Genomic DNA, 18,596 nt, shown 5'->3' with positions numbered 1-18,596 from the left:
TGGTCAACGCGCTGGGATGGGAAAAAGACTCAGCGTCCGTCAGGGACCTGTTCTGGGAGAGGCTGAACGGGGCTGTGAAAGACGAAATCGCAAGGGGGGAGAGACCACGGAGCACTCAAGAAGTGGTCCAGAAGGCACTGACGATTGGTGTGCGGCTAGAAGAACGTCCCTGGAGCAAAGATGAAGGGCGTTGGGGACACACGCCAGCAAGGGCACCTCCTTTCTTTCCCAGAGACTCAGCGCGCGCTCAATCCACACCTCCACTGGGAGGGGGAGAGGAGCCGATGGAGATAGGTGATGCCAAGGCTCAGTCAGCAACCAGAGCCCCAACACCGGGAGCAGCCAAAGTGAAGCCTCCTAGAGGGAACAGGAAGTGTTACATCTGTGACAGTGCTCAGCATATGGCAAAAGAGTGCCCCCAGAGGCTCCACAAGCACAATGCAGCCTCAGCAAAAGTAACAGAAGCAGTTCAGCAGAGAGAACCACAGCAGGGAAACGACGAAGTCTGGCTGGAAGCAGAGCCACTGGGGCCCAGCCAGACGAGTCAGTGAAGCAGTCCCCAGGAATCTTACAGCCCACAGACCCCTTCCCGCCCAAACCAGTGGTGCAGCTCACCGCAACACTCCAGCTTCCCAATGGGCTCACCATGGAAGTCCCTATTACCATTGACTCTGGTAGCAATGCAGACTTTATAGGAGTGGATTTCATCAAGCAACATAGCATAGCGCTTCTGCCTGCCACGATGCCCCTGAAAGTAGTGACAGTCGATGGAAGAGAATTGCTGGGGGGACAGGTGGTACAGCAAACGCCGCCAATGGTGATGCGAATTGGAAATCACCGCGAAGTCATCAGCTTCAATGTCACCCAACTGTCAGACACGCCCATAGTGTTGGGCATGAGCTGGTTGGACAGGCACAGCCCGGCATTGGCATGGTACCAGCGTAAATTGACCTTCTGCTCCTCCTACTGCGCAGAACATTGCATCATGACTAACCAGGAGGACGAGGGGCAAGAGGATGACCCACAGCTACAACTGGGCATGCTGCAAGCGGTACCCGACAAGTACAAGGCGTTTTTGGAGGTCTTCTGCGAGAAGGAAGCGGACAAGCTGCCTCCCCACAGACCCTACGACTGCAAGATTGACCTCCTGCCGGGGGCAACGCTGCCGACCGGAAAACTGTACTCCATGTCTGAAGACGAACTGCAAGAGCTCAGGGAGTTCATAGATCACAATTTGAAGCGGGGATTCATCCGAGAATCCAAAGCAGTGGGGGGCAGTCCTGTGTTCTTTGTGAAGAAAAAAGACACGCCCCAAAAGAGGCTGGTAGTTGATTCCAGAATCTTAAACTCGAAAACCAAGCCCACGGCTTTCCCGATGCCCAAGATCGACGACTTGCTCGCGACGGTGAGGAAGGGACGCATCTTCACCAAGTTGGATCTACGAGGGGCGTACAATCTTATACGCATGCGGGAGGGCGACGAGTGGAAGACGGCCATGTTCACGCCCTTGGGCACCTATGAGTATAGGGTTATGCCCTTCGGTTTACAAAATGGCTCCCACTGCTTCCAAGCCTTCATGCATCACGTGTTAGCGGGGCTCCTCTACAAGAAGTGCGTCTGCTTCCTGGACGACATTCTGATCTTCTCGGAATCGCAGGAGGCTCACGAGAGAGATGTCAAGGAAGTCCTGCAAAGACTACGGGAGCACAGGCTTTACGCCAAACTGGAGAAGTGCCAGTTCGACATGAAGGAGGTGGATTTCCTGGGCTACAAGCTGTCCGACAAGGGAATCGCCATGGACAGCGCCAAGGTACGATCAGTACTGGACTGGAAAAGCCCGCGCAATCGGAAGGAGGTCCAGAGGTTTGTCGGCTTTGCTAACTTTTATCGCAAGTTCATCAAGGGTTTCGCTATGCAGACGGCGGCCATCACGGACACCCTCAGCTCCAAGAAGAAGAAGTTCATCTGGACGGAGCAGGCGGAGCAGTCCTTTCAGAAACTCAAGCGTCTTTTCGCTTCCGAGGAACAACTGCTGCATGTGAACCCCAGCAGACCCATGAGGGTGGAGACGGATGCCTCCGACAGAGCCGTGGGGGCAATCCTATTGCAGCAAGACCCGCAAGGGGATTGGAGGCCGTGTGCTTTCTACTCCAGGAAACTCAGCAAGTCGGAGCAGAACTACACCATCTGGGACAGAGAGTTGCTGGCCATTCATGCAGCCTTCAAGGCGTGGCGGCACTTCCTCATCGGAGCCAAACACACGGTGCAAGTTCGCACGGACCATAAGAACCTGGAGTACTGGCGCATGGCGCGGTTCCTGAACCAGAGACACATCTGCTGGGCGGAGTTCTTTGCGGATTTCGACTTCAGGATAGAATATATCCCCGGAGACAACAACATCATGGCTGATGCGCTATCCAGGAAGCCGCAGTATCTGGAGGAAGCAGCACCGGTAGCGGCCAAACACATTTTTGCACCCAAGGCGTGGGCATGCGCTTCGGCCACCGTAGACCTGGAAGCAATACGGCGCGAGCTGCGAACAGATTCCTTCGCACGATCCAAGATGGAGGAGGTGCGCAGCGGCACGGCGAAGAACGACGAGTTCCAGATACGCGACGGACTGCTCCTCCGCAAGGGGGCCATCTACGTGCCGGGAGATGAACTCCGCGCGACAGTACTGCAACAGCTACACGACGCACCCAGCGCCGGACATTTCGGCAAGGACAAGACGGTGGAATTAGTAGCCAGAGACTTTTGGTGGCCTAAGATGCGGGGAGAAGTCGCGGATTACGTCACGAGGTGCGACACATGCCAAAGGGCCAAGCCAGTACACAGACCGCCGGCGGGACTGTTAGAACCGCTACAGACCCCGTCCGAACCGTGGGAGAGGGTGGCCTTGGACTTTGTCACTGACCTGCCCAGCTCGAGGGGCAAAACAGCAGTACTCGTGGTAGTCGACATGTTCACCAAGATGGCGCACTTCATTCCTTGCGCGAAGGTGGCCACAGCGGAACAGACAGCCAGGCTGTTCATAGACCACGTGTTCAAGGTGCATGGCCTGCCACGGTCTATCCTGTCCGACCGGGGGCGCCAGTTCATCTCGAGTTTCTGGCAGAAGCTGATGGGGATCCTGAACGTCAAGGTCAACCTAGCGTCGGCAAGACACCCGCAGACCAACGGACAAGCGGAGAGGGTCACCGCCATCATGCAGCAGTACCTGAGATGCTACGCCAACCAGCAGCCCTCGACCTGGGTGGACTACCTGCCCCTGGCCGAGTTTGCCTACAACAACACACAACACGTGTCCACGGGGGTGACACCGTTTTTCGCCAACCACGGGCGACATCCCAGAACCTTTCCGAGCTTAGAGAAAGAGGGGGAGGGGGAGCCGCAGGGAGCAGAGGCATTGGCAGAGGAGTTACAGGAGGTCCATGAACAGCTCCGTAGGCAGTTAGACCTAGCAAAACACGTATACAAGATGCAAGCAGACAAACACAGAAGAGTGGGGGAGGACATACGGGTAGGGGACTGGGTCTGGTTAGCGGCCCAGGCAGTGCCGGCCAGATCCTTAGCTAAGAAGAAGCTAGGACACAAGCAGCTAGGCCCTTACCTAGTCGAGGCACAGATCAACCCAGTGGCCTTCCGTTTGACACTATCGGAGGGTTCCAGAATGCACCCGGTCTTTCATAGATCGGTGCTAACGCCCTACAAGGCACCTCACAGGTTTCAGGAGCCAGGGACAGCTCCCAGTCCGCTTAGAGACGCACCCATGACAGGGGGGTCGCCGAGGGCGGAGCCACTCAATGAGGTAACGGAGATTTTGGACTCAAGATGGGGGGAAGAGGGGGTCGAATATCTCATCGCAAGGGAAGGTGCCCCGGCCAGCGCCAACAGCTGGGTGCCGTACTATGCGGTGGAGGAGCACTACCTCAAAGACGAGTTCCACGCACTCTTCCCACACAGGCCCATGCCGGAGGATTATTTTGACGAATATCTTTTCACCCCCACACTCTCAGCCAGTACGTTTCAGGGGTTCTCCTCGGCTGAGGAGACGGCTCCAGAGACTACCTCGCCGGAGGGGTCGATCTCAGACTTGGGTGCGGAACGCTCTTATTGGTGGGACACTCAACCCGAGGAGGAGTGGCGCAGGAGACTGCTCAGAGGGCCCTGGCACGCAGACTCCCCAGAGGAAATGGGGAAATTTATAGACACGATTCCAATGGTATTATAAGCAAAAACTACCCCACGAAATATGTGTTACCTTTTGCCAGAGGCTGACATTTTGTGACATAGAGGGTCTCTTTGCATAGACTGCTGCAACAATTTGTGTAAAACAGCTTTCAGATATAGCTATAAAGTGTTTTGGTGATTCCCCTGACTCCCCGATGGTTTCATTATCATTTATTTTATTTCTTACATTGCCATGGTGATGCCCTGGCTTGATCTGATTATTATTTATTTATTAGCTTTTCTTATCCTTTGTTTTGTTTCTTGTTTTTAACCTTAATTCTGGCTTTCATTTACTGTGTTTTATATACATAACATTTTCTGTATTTGTATTTGGCAGCATACCTTTTTGTGTATAATACATATTTTTTAGCTTGTTTGGCTTTTTGCAATGACCTTTGGTGATAAGTACAATGAAGGTATAACTTACATTTACATTAGCATGTGCAAATTTGATGCAGATCTGTGTCCTTTTGTGGGGAGAAATTCCTCCCATTTGGTGGCACAAGTGGCCACTCCAGAGTAGCAACCAAGAACAAGTATATTACCTTTTTGCTTTTTAAATAATTTGTGTGGTGAAAGGACTGGACAGCAAGACAAAGAAGCTCTAAAACAGAGGTGGCTTCTTTATGGTCCTCCAGGGCAGGGCTTTTTTCAGCCACAGAAACGGCTGCCATTGCCCTTCTAAGAGAATAAGGGAGGTGCGCACGATGGTTTCTGGCACCTCTTTTCCTAGAAAAATAGCACTGCTCCAGGGGTTGGTGGTCCAGCTCCCATCAGCCTCAAGCAGCAGAGCCAATGATCAGGGATAATGAGAGCTGAAGAGCCTCTGCCACAGGTCCCCCCCCCCCCCAGCTGCAGAGCAGGATGGTTCAGCTGCAGTCATGAAAGGGTTTCTGTGCAGAACTTAGTGGCTGGTGAAATGTTATCCTTTCCAAATGACATGCCAGCCGTTCACGTGAAAGCAAATCTCTCCTAGAACATCTACTTCATCAGTTTAAGTTAATATGTTATGAGACTCGTCCTCCTATTCAAAATAAAATAAAACTAACAGAGAGATTAATCCTGGCATACCCTTTCACCTGACACCAAGGTTCCCGTTAACCCTGCTTTTTTCTGTGGCCAATATTTACTCATGCATGCATCTGTTCCTGGTTAAGACAAATTTGACTTCCACATAGCAGCAGTTTTGTAAGAAGAATAGGCCCCTAAGAAGAACTTGCTCATTTTACCTAGAATACAACTGGGCTTCTGTTACACCCTCTATAGCGGGTATATTCAGGTCAGCTATGGATAGGGGAGGAAAAGGAGCAGGAAGAGCAACATTTCATTCCTGGAGGAATAAAGGCTAGAAATAGTGTAGAACTGGCACCCTCTGGTGGTCATCATATATAGTGAAGCAGGGGCTGAAGTTAATTTTACAGTCTGGTACAGCCATTAATTGTATTTAAGACAATTTACCACACAAATGATTATCACTGCCTTTTTGGACTCTGTTGAAGTGTTGCTGCATTTTCATGTCACTGAATATGCATTTTGCAGTTTGGAAAATGGACTTTTAACTCCTTCCTGTTACCACTCCTCCACTGCTATGATTTCAGTTTCAGGTGGGTTTTTTGTTTTCATTAGATTGCTGTCCTGTGCCTTTAACAGTATTTTTTCTTCACCTGTAAGAGTGAACTGTTATAAACTGAAGGCATGATGATCCATCACCCTCCGTTCATTATGGCCGAGTGGGGGTGGAATGCTGCAACACAACGCTGCAGTGTAGAGTAGTCCTATTCAGGGCCCCCCAGCTAATTAATCATCTCCGGCTCAGCTAAAAAAGTGTCAAAGTGAGTTAAACTGCCAAGCAAGTTCAGCAGCAGGGCCACCATGCCTCTCCTCTGCTGGATGTAAGCAAAAGCCTAGCAGTTAAAAAAGAAATCTGTTATGCAGGTAGAAACTCGGCAGCACTGCCTCTCACATGTATGACTATTTGCTTGTTGGCCAGAAGTTGTGGGTGTGTCTTTGGTGCAGTGAGCTCCTACTCTAAAGGAGCAAGTTCGTTTCCTTGAGGCCAAAGTGGCAGAGCTGAGAAAGCTGAGACACGCAGAGAGGTTTGTGGAGGAGGCCTTCGAGGATGCTGTGCCTCACTCCCAGGAAGAGAACTCCCCTCATGTCAAGAACAGTAAGGGATCTGGGGAAGGAAGGTATCACTCTGAGGAGGAGGAGGAAAGCAATGCCATGGAAAGGACCTGTGCTGGTCCCGGGGGAAAGGTACCGTGATCGTAGTCAGAAATCATGAGATGAGAGGCGAGGTCCGAAACAGGGAGCTGGGCGGGGAACAGGAACGCTGGGAGGTCAGAAGCAGAAGGCTGGGCAGGGAACAGGAACGCTGGAAGGTCAGGAACAGGAGGCCGAGCAGGGAACAGGAACACTGGAAGGTCTGAAGCCAACAACGACGTTGCTCCCGCAACCTGGGACCGGGCTGACTGACCTTTATCTTCTTCTAAGGCCAGGGGCGGTCCCGGCCCCCAGGAGCCCCGCCTCCTCTGGCCTTAAGGCGAGCACTCCTCCTGGGAGCAACCAGTTCCCTTCGCCTCTCTGCCCTAAGCCTCTGTAGTTCAGGAGAGGCCGAAGGGTTACTGGGCCCCGGAGGAGGCTCACCTGTAGCCATTGAGTCCTCAAGCACCTCTGGGGCCAGAAGGGTTTCACCTGGTGCCTGCTCCTGAGGATCTGACACAGGTGCAGGCTCCTCAGAATCTAGGCCTTGCCCCAGTTCAGCCGGCCCTGGAGGCGGGGACTCCTGTGCAGGCTGGGATTCCTCTGGTTCAGCCTCTGAATCGGAATCCCAGGCCATCACAGGACCTGTTCAATGGAGGATGAACTTGTGGGATGAGAAACACAGAGCAGTCAAGTACAACATCCCTAGAGTGGACATAAAAAGGGGGTGTCTGGACCAGCCAGTTGGAATTTCCTGTTTCCTCCTAGGCTGGGACAGACTTCCTCTACATGTGACCAGAGGTGTGCGTGGCCTCACCTGTGCAGGTAACAAAAACATAGGACTGGCTGCCATCTCTCGCTCTCTCTCTCTCTGACTACATTCGTTGAAGAAACAACATCTGCTTAGCCTAAGGTGCTCTCTGTCTCCTTATGGGATAATTTCCAGGTATATTACTTTTGTAACTTAAGTCTGCCTTCTGGGATCCATCTGTGAACAGAATGTGAGTGAGTAAACTGTTTTTATACTTTTATAGAAGACTGTGTCATGTCTATCTTTTTATGAGGGACTATAGGGGAAATTAGAGGGACTTGGGTGGTGCTGTGGGTTAAACCACAGAGCCTAGGACTTGCCGATCAGAAGGTTGGCGGTTCAATTCCCTGCGACGGGGTGAGCTCCTGTTGCTCGGTCCCTGCTCCTGCCAACCTAGCAGTTCGAAAGCACGTCAAAGTGCAAGTAGATAAATAGGTACTGCTCCGGTGGGAAGGCAAACGGCGTTTCTGTGCGCTGCTCTGGTTCGCCAGAAGCAGCTTAATAATGCTGGCCACATGATCCGGAAGCTGTACGCCAGCTCCCTTGGCCAATAAAGCGAGATGAGTGCTGCAACCCCAGAGTCAGTCATGATTGGACCTAATGGTCAGGGGCCCCTTTACCTTTTATAGTGGAAATTACCAAGGAAACTTATTTAAGAGGCTTTAGCGAGCCTGAGCAAATGCATCCACTGTGCAAGTTTAAAAGGGGGAATGTTACTCTTCTAAATTGTAGAACTTGTTAACACAAGTTGGAAAGGATATAATCAAACAATATATCCTCTCTGCATCCCTGAAAGTTCCCACAGAAGTGCTATTCTTGTGTGCTGCATATACTTCTCAGGTGGGGTGGAGAGATCCTTGCAGACAGACACTGTATATAAGTGCTTATACTCTAATGCTAGAAGCCTCCAAAGCAAGATGTGCAGACTGGAGTTCTTGGTCTTAGAGGACAGCATAGATATAGTAGCCATAAAATAATTTAATTAAAATAATTTAATTTGGTTAAAAAAAATTATTTAATAATTAAATAAAATAATTTAGTACTGGGGACATGCTATCCTCCTGCAAGGATAAATCCTGTTTCACCAACCCCTTAAAGAAGTATCAACAAGTATATAAATAAAAGTGATCCAGCTGGCTTTCAAAAAGCTTTAAACAAAATACCTCATTAAGTAAGCTTAGCAGTCATGGAATAAAAAGTGAGGTCCTCATGTGGATCAGGAACTAATTAAGCAACAGGAAGGAAGAGAAGGCATAAATGGTCAGTTCTTCTGATGGAGGGATGCAGAAAGTGGAGTCCCCCAAGGACTGGGGGACCTGGGCTTTTTGTCTTGTTCATAAATGATCTAGAGTTAAGAGTGAGCAGTGATGTGGCCATGTTTGCTGATGTTGCTATACTTTCCAAGGTTGTTAAAACAAAAATGGATTGTGAGCAGCTCCAAAAGGACCATTCCAAACTAAGCGGATAAGTGGTCAGATGAGAAATGCAATTCAATGTAAAGTGATGGATATCAGGCAGCACCCCCCCCCCCCTAATTTCACACAAACATTTATGGGGTCTGAACTGGCAGTGACTGACCAAGATCAATACATTGGAGTCATTGGCTCAGTGTGCAGCAGCTGTGAGAGCGGCAAATTTCATGCTAGGGATCATTAGGAAGGGAATTGAAAATAAAACATCATAATGCAGTTATACAAGTCTATGCTGTGACCACGTTTGGAGTACTGCGCTCAGTTCTTACTTCATACAATATATTGCAGAGCTGGAAGAGGTTCAGAAAAGGGGAACCAAAATGACTGAGCAGATGAAGAAGTTCCCCTTTGAGGAAATGTTTGGTATAAGTTGTTTATTTTAAAGTTATTGTGACTTTTTATATTGGATCAGGTTGTTACTATTAATGTTTGATGTTTATTAAGTTTTTATTTATTTTTAAAATAATTTTTATTAAATTTTCAAATTTTACATTGTAAATTAAGCATCTTTTATTATACCATACATTGATTGACTTCCCTCCCTAGGTTCTTTCCCACCATTCATGCATACAGTCATACCTTGGTTTTCAAACAGCTTTGTTCATGAACAACTCGGAACTTGAACATCGCAAACCCAGAAGTAGGTGTTCCGGTTTGCGAACTTTGCCTTGGAAGCCAAATGGCCGTTGCTGCTTCTGATTGTCTGCAGGACGCTCCTGCAGCCAATCGGCAGCCGTGCCTTGGTTTCCAAATGTTTCAGAAGTCAAACGGACTTCTGGAACGCATTCTGATTGAAAACCACGGTACGGTTGTATTTTGATACATCCATCTATTTCTGTTTTCCTATCTTACATCACTTCAGTATTTATTATACTGTTGAATTTTCTTTAATACTGCCAGCGTTTTCAAATGTACACAATTATTTTCAATATACTTGACAAAAAAATTCCACTCCTCCTTAAATACTCGTTCTTCTTGTTCTCTACTTGTTAGACCCGCTAACTCTGCATATTCTGACATCTTAAGTTACCAATCCTCCTTGCTGGGGAAACACCTCACTTTCCATTTCTGGGCTAGCAAGATCCAAGCTGCTGTTCTTGCATACATAAATATTTTTTTCTGACTCCTTGGTACCTCTGCCTGACTAATTCCTAACAAAAAACTATCTTTTTTGGGGGGGTGTTGTTTTGAACATTTTCATCTCATTATATATCATTTCCCAATATTCTTTTACATTTTTGCATGTCCACCACATATAAAAAAAGTTCCTTCTACTTCTTTACATTTCCAACACAAATCCGATTCCACACTTTACTTTTTAGCCAATCTACTTGGAGTTAAATACCATCTATGAATCCTTTTAATATAGTTCTCTTTCAGTGTGTTTTTATATTTGTTGGAAGGTTTTTATATTTGTTGGAAGCTGCCCAGAGTGGCTAGGGCAACCCAGTTAGATGGGCAGGAGATGATAGATAGATAGATAGAAAGATAGATAGATAGATAGATAGATAGATAGATATACAGTCATACCTCTGGTTGCGAACATGATCCATGCAGGAGGCACATTTGCGATTCGGCGCTTCTGCGCATGCACGTAATGTCATTTTGTGTTTCTGCGCATGCGCAAGTGCCAAAACCCAGAAGTAACCTGTTCCAGTACTTCCGGGTTTGGCACAGTCCACAACCCAAAAACGTGCAACCCAAGGTATGACTGTATATACTATAAATGTTACATATTTTGAGGTTTTTTAGTTTAGAGAAGGCAAGTAAGCGGCAACATAATAGAATTGTAAAAAAACAGTGCCTGGCATGGAGAAAGCAGATAGAGAAAAGTTTTTCTCCCTAACATTAGAACTTGTTGAAGCTGGATTTTGGAATATTCTGGAAAGACAAAAAGAAAGTACTTATTCACACAGCAGATAGTTACTGTGCAACGTGCTCTGCAGGAGACACTGGGGACCAGCAACTTGGATGGCTTTAAGAGGGGGTTAGAAAAATCCATGGAGGTGAAGGTTATCATTAGCTACTAGCTAGGATGGTTATGTTCTGCCTCCAAAGGCATCCGGTGAAACTGGAAGATTGAGGACAGACAAAAGAAAGGACTCCACAGAGTGTGTAGTTAAAATTCAATACTGATATTCATTACATCACCACAAGGTGGTGGTATAGACTTATCCTGTGATATTGCTTGCATTTCCAGGCGAAATGAAAATCTGCATTTTGCATTCTCCCCAAACACAAGCAGATCATGAGTGTCAGAAGATTGCACCAGTACCTAGAAACTGAGTGATAACACATGGTGAGATACATTTGAATTGGTGTGGAACAGTTGAAATTTAACTACAGGTATTTTAATTTTATTTAAAAAAGAAATGTCCCTGTTGTGCGCCAATTATCCCAGTGCCTTTGCAGATGTCAGACACAACACTGGAAGGAAAGATCAGTGAACACTTGGGTGGATGAGTCCGGCCTGCACAGCTTTCCTTATGTCTCCATAAGTGAATGGGACTCAATTATTTAAAAATCGAAAACTGAAAATTCAAGGAAGGGGTTTGGAATCTCTCTGCGGGGGGTGAGCCCACCCAGGCTCCCCACGTGACTCCAGCCCTGACTGCAGAACTCTTTGCTTGAGGAGGATTGAGTACCCACCAAATTCTCTATCTTTTGTAGAGGCCGGTAGTTTAAATATACAAGACCTGACACAATTCTGGAAAGGAAAACACAGCTTCAAAAGGACCACAGCCGCAAAATCCAGGCATACTGCCAGAAATACTGAAGTAATTTTTCTGGGTGGTTGCATACAAATATAGGAAACCGGCCTATTCTGTGACATTGAATTTGTTTTCCCAAATGATGACCAGATCTTTCTCACATGACATTCTTGCATAAAGTTGCTAAAGTTGATATTTGTATCCTCATATGAATTGATTGATACAATACGTTTTGCACACTTATTTGTCTATCCCGCTTCAGTGCTCCATCTTCTTACTCTTTGAATGTTTGTTTTAAGCTGCTTTTGGCCCAGTCCCTGTGGAAAGGCAGCATATATATATAAACTCAATCACAGTCTAGCTTGGTCCTCTCTGTTAAAGGCTGCAAGACTCTTGGTTATTTTTGCTTACAACAAACTAACTTGGACATCCTTCTTCAGTTTACAAGCTTTTACTGTGTCTGTACTCTGTGTGTGTGTGTGTGTGTGTGTGTGTGTGTGTGTGTGTGTGTGTGCGTGCACGCATGTGCGCACCCTCCAACATTCCTTAAGTGAATGTTCTCACTCCCTGCAAACTGACCTTCCTCGACCTCCACAATGTTTGTCATTACCCCACAGAGCATTTCCTATCAGAAGAAGGGCAAGTGCCACCACCATCACACCTATGGAACATAGCACACACGTCCAGGCCCATCTTGCCCATAGAGGCTAGTGGCGCAGGGCACCACGGTGCCAAGTTCTGGAGGGCCCCAGGTGAGAGTCCGAGGAACACTGAACGAGCGCGCTGAGTGAGCGAGGGTGCGTGTGCTGCGCCCGCCAAGTGTTGGCTCGGTTTTTTCCCTTTTACCCTGCAGGAGCCGAATTCTGCGGGGCGCCAGAAAGCTAAAAGGCAAAAACCTGAGCCGACGCTCAGCAGGAGCGGTGCACACGCCCTCACTCGCTTGGCGCAGGCCCGCTCACTCAGGGTGTGCCTGCCGTGCCACCGTGGCCACCGCAGCACAAAGCGGCCAGCTGAGCCGGGAGGCGCTGCGTCCAGCCTCCGCCTCTTCCCCGCCTCCTCCAGCCCTAAAAAAGGTCAAAAACTATGGGAAGGGGGGGGCGCCGGAGGGATATTTGCACCACGGAGCTGGATATGCTTAAGACGGCCCTGCACATCCTCCACCATCCTGAGAAAACCCCTTAATCCCAATTTTATTTTATTTTATTTTATTCTTTGTTACACTTACAAAAGGTAAGGGGTAAGATTAGACATGGATGCACAAAGCATATTTTTAAAAAATCAAGGCTCCTTTCACTCCACTCCGCTCCCCCTGCCTTCCCACCCAGGGCAGCCCTGCCCTTTGTCTCCACTCGGAGCCAGCGCATCACTCAGGGCCTCAGCAGCCGCAGCCCCACCAACCCCGCTCTCCAGCAGCCACTATGAGCTGCCCAAGGGAGGAGGATGGCAGCCGCAATCATAGGGCAACAATGGCATGCTCCCTTGGAGCTTCCGCAGCCACAGCCTCCATCGCTCAGGACAAGCGCCAGCTCTTGTTCCTCCTCAAGCTTGGCAGCAGCAGGTGAGATAGGGATATTCTGGGATCATATCAGAAGCAGGGATGACTGTCCCTGGAAAATCAGGGCACATGGAGGTGTTATATTCCAAGTGTCCAAGGTAAGGTGAGAGACAGACGGCATCAGTTTGGCATCACACAGGGTGCCACTGAAATTTGAAATGCCAAGGTCTGCCACTGGAGGGGGAAGGAAGCACATTGTGGATTGTTTGTGGTAGTCTACCAATTGCAGGACCATGCCCACCAAGCCACTGCTGGAGGCAATATGCCTCTGAATATGAGTTCCTGAAGGGGAAGAGCCCTGATGAGCTCCAGTCCTGCTTGCGGTCTTCCGATAGACGTCTGGTTGGCTACGGCAAGAGCTGGATGGTGGACTGGACAGGTCTTCCATTCAGATCCAGAGGGCGGATCATGCCCCTGTGGCTCAGCTGCAGCAGCTAATCTCTTTTGCAAAGGAAGGAAGTAAACAAATCCAAGTTGTCTGGCAGCTGCAGGATATGCTCCATGTCACACCTAGGCAAGTCCAAATATGAGATCGTGAAGACTGGTCTAAGTAACTCCTGCAATTGTCAGGCAACTGCAAATTGTTTATTTCCTGCCTTCTGTAAGAGCAGGCCACGTGCTAAAGCAGTACAGAAAAGGGAAAGAAAGCATTTGTAATGGAAATGAGCATTCTGACCCCAGGAAGTTTGCTTTAGCAGCAATGGGCTACATCCAATGTTGTCTGTCCACAAGCACAAGGTGGGTTTTAATATTATGCAACAGAGGAATCCATTGCAACCGTTGCCGTAGCGCAAACTTGTTTGCAATAATAATAATAATAATAATAATAATAATAATAATAATAATAAATTTTATTTATATCCTGCCCTCCCCAGCCAAAGCCGGGCTCAGGGCGGCTAACAACAATAAAACAGTACAACATTCTAAAATCATTCATTATAAAATTAATTCAAATCAAATTGATGGCAACCATTGGGCTAGAGATTCTGTGAAGATTGCCAAAGGAGGGAGTCAGGCCGTTCCCTGACCAAAGGCCTGGTGGAACAGCTCTGTCTTGCAGGCCCTGCGGAAAGATGTCAAGTCCCGCAGGGCCCTAGTCTCTTGTGACAGAGTGTTCCACCAGATCGGAGCCACAGCCGAAAAAGCCCTGGCTCTAGTTGAGGCCAGCCTAACCTCTCTGAGGCCTGGGACCTTCAAGATGTTTTTATTTGAAGACCGTAAGTTCCTCTGTGGGACATACCAGGAGAGGCGGTCCCTGCAAGAGATTGTGCAGTGTATAGTATAGCAAAGTTACCAGCAATATGACAAAACACTTTTGCCAGTGAACAAATTTAGCGCTAAGTTACCGGTATTTTAACTTAATGCTACCCATGGGAAGCAACCTTATGTCTGGCCATTGATCCATCTAGCTCCATATTGTCTACACTGGCTGGCAGTGGCTCTCCAGGGTTCTAGGCAGAGACCACTGGTGGGCCCTGGGGTCTAAAATTTCAGCGGCTTGCTGTGCGATACTGTAGCACCCTGCTTGTGTTTAACGCTTAGCTGGAATGAAATATTCAACGCAGCAATAGAGAAATTAAAATAATAATTTATTTGTCAGACAAATAAATATGAGGCACAGTGGTATATGGTTACCAAGCTCTGGCCTGGCCTCCTGCCATTCTGGCCAGCACTTATATTTCCTTAATCCAGCCCCCTTGCTCCTCCTATGGCTGCCTCTGTCCAATCAGCCTGGTTGAAATTCCTATTGGCTGTTTGCTAGAACCAATCACAAAAGATACACCCATTTCCTTTTGCCCTTTTATGGGAAATAAAAGCCATATTTATAATTGGCAAACAAGTAGCCATTAACCTCTACAAGGCACCTTAATTACCAAATCACCTTTGCCCCCTTAATTCTAAAATAGAGCAGATGGCTAAAACAGATGGTGGCTAATTCTATTTTAAACAGGTATCAAAGATCTTTTGTACGCATCATCAATGAAAGATCTCCTTCATTGGAGGTTCCTTTAAACAAAAACCTGACAACCATCTGTCTAGAGTGCTCTGATGGTGTTTTCCTGGTTGGCAAAGGGGGGGCTAGGCTAGTGGCTGATAGCCCCTGTGATCTCTTCCAACTATATGAAATAGGAATCTAGCATAAGGATTTAACATTTCTTAGCTTCTAATTCCTTTGCATAATTACATTTAAGCCAATATATTTTTAATACATAATATATAATTTTTTTATAAGCAAAGACGTTTTCAAAGTAAGAAAAAACTTAAAAACACTTTCTTTCCCTATTTCCATTAGCTCTTGCCCTTAGGAAAATGTGGCTCAAGTCTCTAATGGGAGGCACAATAATTCTTACTATTTACCAACTTAATTGTAGCTTAATTGTACTCTGCAACATGCAAGGTCAGTGACCTCTGCTCAGCCTTTTATGACCGCAATAAACCAGAGGGCCTCTCTGGCGGAAGAGGATGAACATCTGCCAATATCTTAGCCAGCCTAGTTTCTGCCTGGCATGAATCATTTGTGAATTTGAACTCATTTTTAAGATACAACCTTGATCAAAAAATATAAGCTTGATAAAAATGCAGGCTTATGATTAGATGCCTCAATACCAAAATTCGGTGCCCCTTCCTTTCGCCCTCCATTCTAAGTAAATTCTAAATAAAAGTTATGGCATCCCTGCAACTGAACCGGTGACCCTCCCCTAAACCCACCTCTGCAGGGAGTCTCTCTCTCAGGCCGACCCGGAGGTGTCTGGGATTGTACACTGGAAGCTCTTGCTCTACCATTACAAAGCAAGTGAAGTGACATAATCACCATTCTTGACTAAGTTAGTTTTATGCTGTTTTTATTGAGTTTGTTTTTCTCTTGCTGACCTCTTTTTATTGATTGTATTTTGTGTGTGTTTGGAAAGCTGTTTTCAAACGGGAGGTATTCTTTTGAAGGATATAATTTTTTCTTCTGTTCTGGGCATATGTCCGGTTGGGGGGTGGGTGGGGAATCCCTGGAAGATGTCAAGTGCAAATGTCACCGCAGGCAACTTGAGCAGGTGGCCCCATGCACAACCTAAGACTACAAAGGTAAAGGTAAAGAAACCCCGGACAGTTAAGTCCAGTCACGGACGACTCTGGGGTTGCGGCACTCATCTTGCTTTATTGGCCAAGAGAACCGACATTTGTCCGGGTCTCTATTTTTAAGGAAATGACTGGATTTTTCATAATAGAGCAAGGTTACCATCCATGCACTCCTTATATATTTGCATTCATCTTTTTAGAAATCCACTGAAACAGTACAACATTTTGACATCAGAACTTTCTGGAAAGCACTCCCATCACATATCAAGACAAACATCTAGGTTTCTGCATTGGGTCATATCAGGTTTTCTGCGTGTTGAGCAATAGATGACTTGCCCATGGAGAAGGAATCTTGGATTGCTAGAAACAGCATTCAAGCCTGGAGCTGTAGCCATGATTGATTAGAACAGCAGATGCTAATTTGCAAGATTGAAAAGATATATGATGCGTGGGATTTAGCATTATTAACACATGTACTATAAAAGAGATATTGAAGGATGTGCAGCAGCCAAATTCATTGATTTTTTTTGTTAATAATTGGAACGTGAATGAATGAATGAATGAATGAATTTACTTTATTACGGTCACAGATCAGCATAAGCAAAACATCTAAATAAATTACATAACAGTATCTCTAAGCAGATAATTATTAAATTAATTGGGAGCAAGAACCAAATGTAGATTAAAACACATACATATGCTTGATTAAGCAGAGATAATGGATGAATAAAAACCGATAAGGAAAATTTAAAGGAGATCAGTTAAAAAAGAACAGCTGTATGGGGTGGGGCTTCAGAAGTGTGGATCTAACAATTTGGGCCTTCTATTTAGGACTGATTTGTAGCATAGACCATCCTTCAACAAATATCTATCATGGCAGCACAAAATCTGGCGACTAAATATGTGACTTCTGGGCTTTTGTCCTGTAGTAATAGGGAGATGTGGGACGCAGGTGGCGCTGTGGGTTAAAGCCTCAGCGCCTAGGACTTGCCGATCGAAAGGTCGGCGGTTCGAATCCCTGCGGCGGGGTGCGCTCCCGCTGCTCGGTCCCAGCGCCTGCCAACCTAGCAGTTCGAAAGCACCTCCGGGTGCAAGTAGATAAATAGGGACCGCTTACCAGCGGGAAGGTAAACGGCGTTTCCGTGTGCGGCTCTGGCTCGCCAGAGCAGCGATGTCACGCTGGCCACGTGACCCGGAAGTGTCTCCGGACAGCGCTGGCCCCTGGCCTCTTAAGTGAGATGGGCGCACAACCCCAGAGTCTGTCAAGACTGGCCCGTATGGGCAGGGGTACCTTTACCTTTTTAATAGGGAGATGTAGTGTTGTTCTGAACTCCCAGGGAACTTATATAGGATGGGCTGGATAAACCAGCTCGAATGTCTATGTAATAGTGGCAGTGAAGAAGGGCACGCTCTGTTGTTTCCTGCTGCCCAGAGCCACACGGGCATTTCCTCTCCTTGTATGGTATCTTCCTATAGCGGTCTTCCTGAATCGCTGAAGGGAGGGCCTGACAACATGAAAGCCCTTCGTTGTTTTGGTATTTCAAAATTAGCTATGTATGGCATTTGGAAAGTCGAGTATCTTCTAGTTTCGCTAATTAAATTTTTGGGGTACCTGGCTAGGTCTGCCTGTCATTCTATGTCTACCACACACTGTTTAATAATGTTTTCTTTGCTTGTTCATTCCCCATGCTAAGTAAGAACTGTGGATTGAATCCTAGTTGTTATTATATTATCCACTGCTCGTATCCATATCAATTGGAAATCGTCTTTGATAGTCAAGGAAGCAAGGCTGCTCGGAAGGGAGGCTAGTCTCAGCCAATAATTAAGAGTGACGAGTCGCACTCTGGCCTTGATTCTTATGAATCCAGTTTCGAGGTGTATTGTAGCATTGGAGACATATTTAGGTACTTGAAGAACAGATCTTATAAGGGACGCAGGTGGCACTGTGGTCTAAACCACAGAGCCTAGGGCTTGCCGATCAGAAGGTCGGTGGTTCGAATCCCCGTGACAAGGTGAGCTCCCGTTGCTTGGTCCCTGCTCCTGCCAACCTAGCAGTTCGAAAGCACGTCAAAGTGCAAGTAGATAAATAGGTAAACGGTGTTTCCATGCGCTGCTCTGGTTTGCCAGAAGTGGCTTAGTCATGCTGGCCACATGACCTGGAAGCTGTACGCTGGCTCCCTTAGCCAGTAAAGCGAGATGAGCGCCGCAACCCCAAAGTCATCCGCGACTGGACTTAACAGTCAGGGGTCCTTTTACCTTTAGGACAGATCATAATAGTTTGAATTGCACCAATTCTAATGGAGCGCAGTTGGCGAAGGTGCCTAATTGGGCACCATATAACAGTTGTGCAATCGATTTGGCCTCAAGCAATTTGAGGCCGCTGGTATGTAGTGTCCACCTCTGAGGTACCTAAGGATAGTGTTAGCGCTTCTCTGAGCATTCCCTGCAATGTAGTCATCATGGGTTTTTCTACTTCCCGAAGAGCGAAGGGCTATACCCAAGTATTTAAAGCAGGTAACCTGCTCGATCTTATGACTGTCAATGTA

This window comes from Podarcis cretensis (assembly GCF_951804945.1).
Source record: "Podarcis cretensis genome assembly, chromosome: 2".
In the NCBI taxonomy this organism is placed as follows: Eukaryota; Metazoa; Chordata; class Lepidosauria; order Squamata; family Lacertidae; genus Podarcis; species Podarcis cretensis.
The sequence above is the reverse complement of the archived record's forward strand: the minus strand, read 5'-3'. Positions refer to the sequence as shown.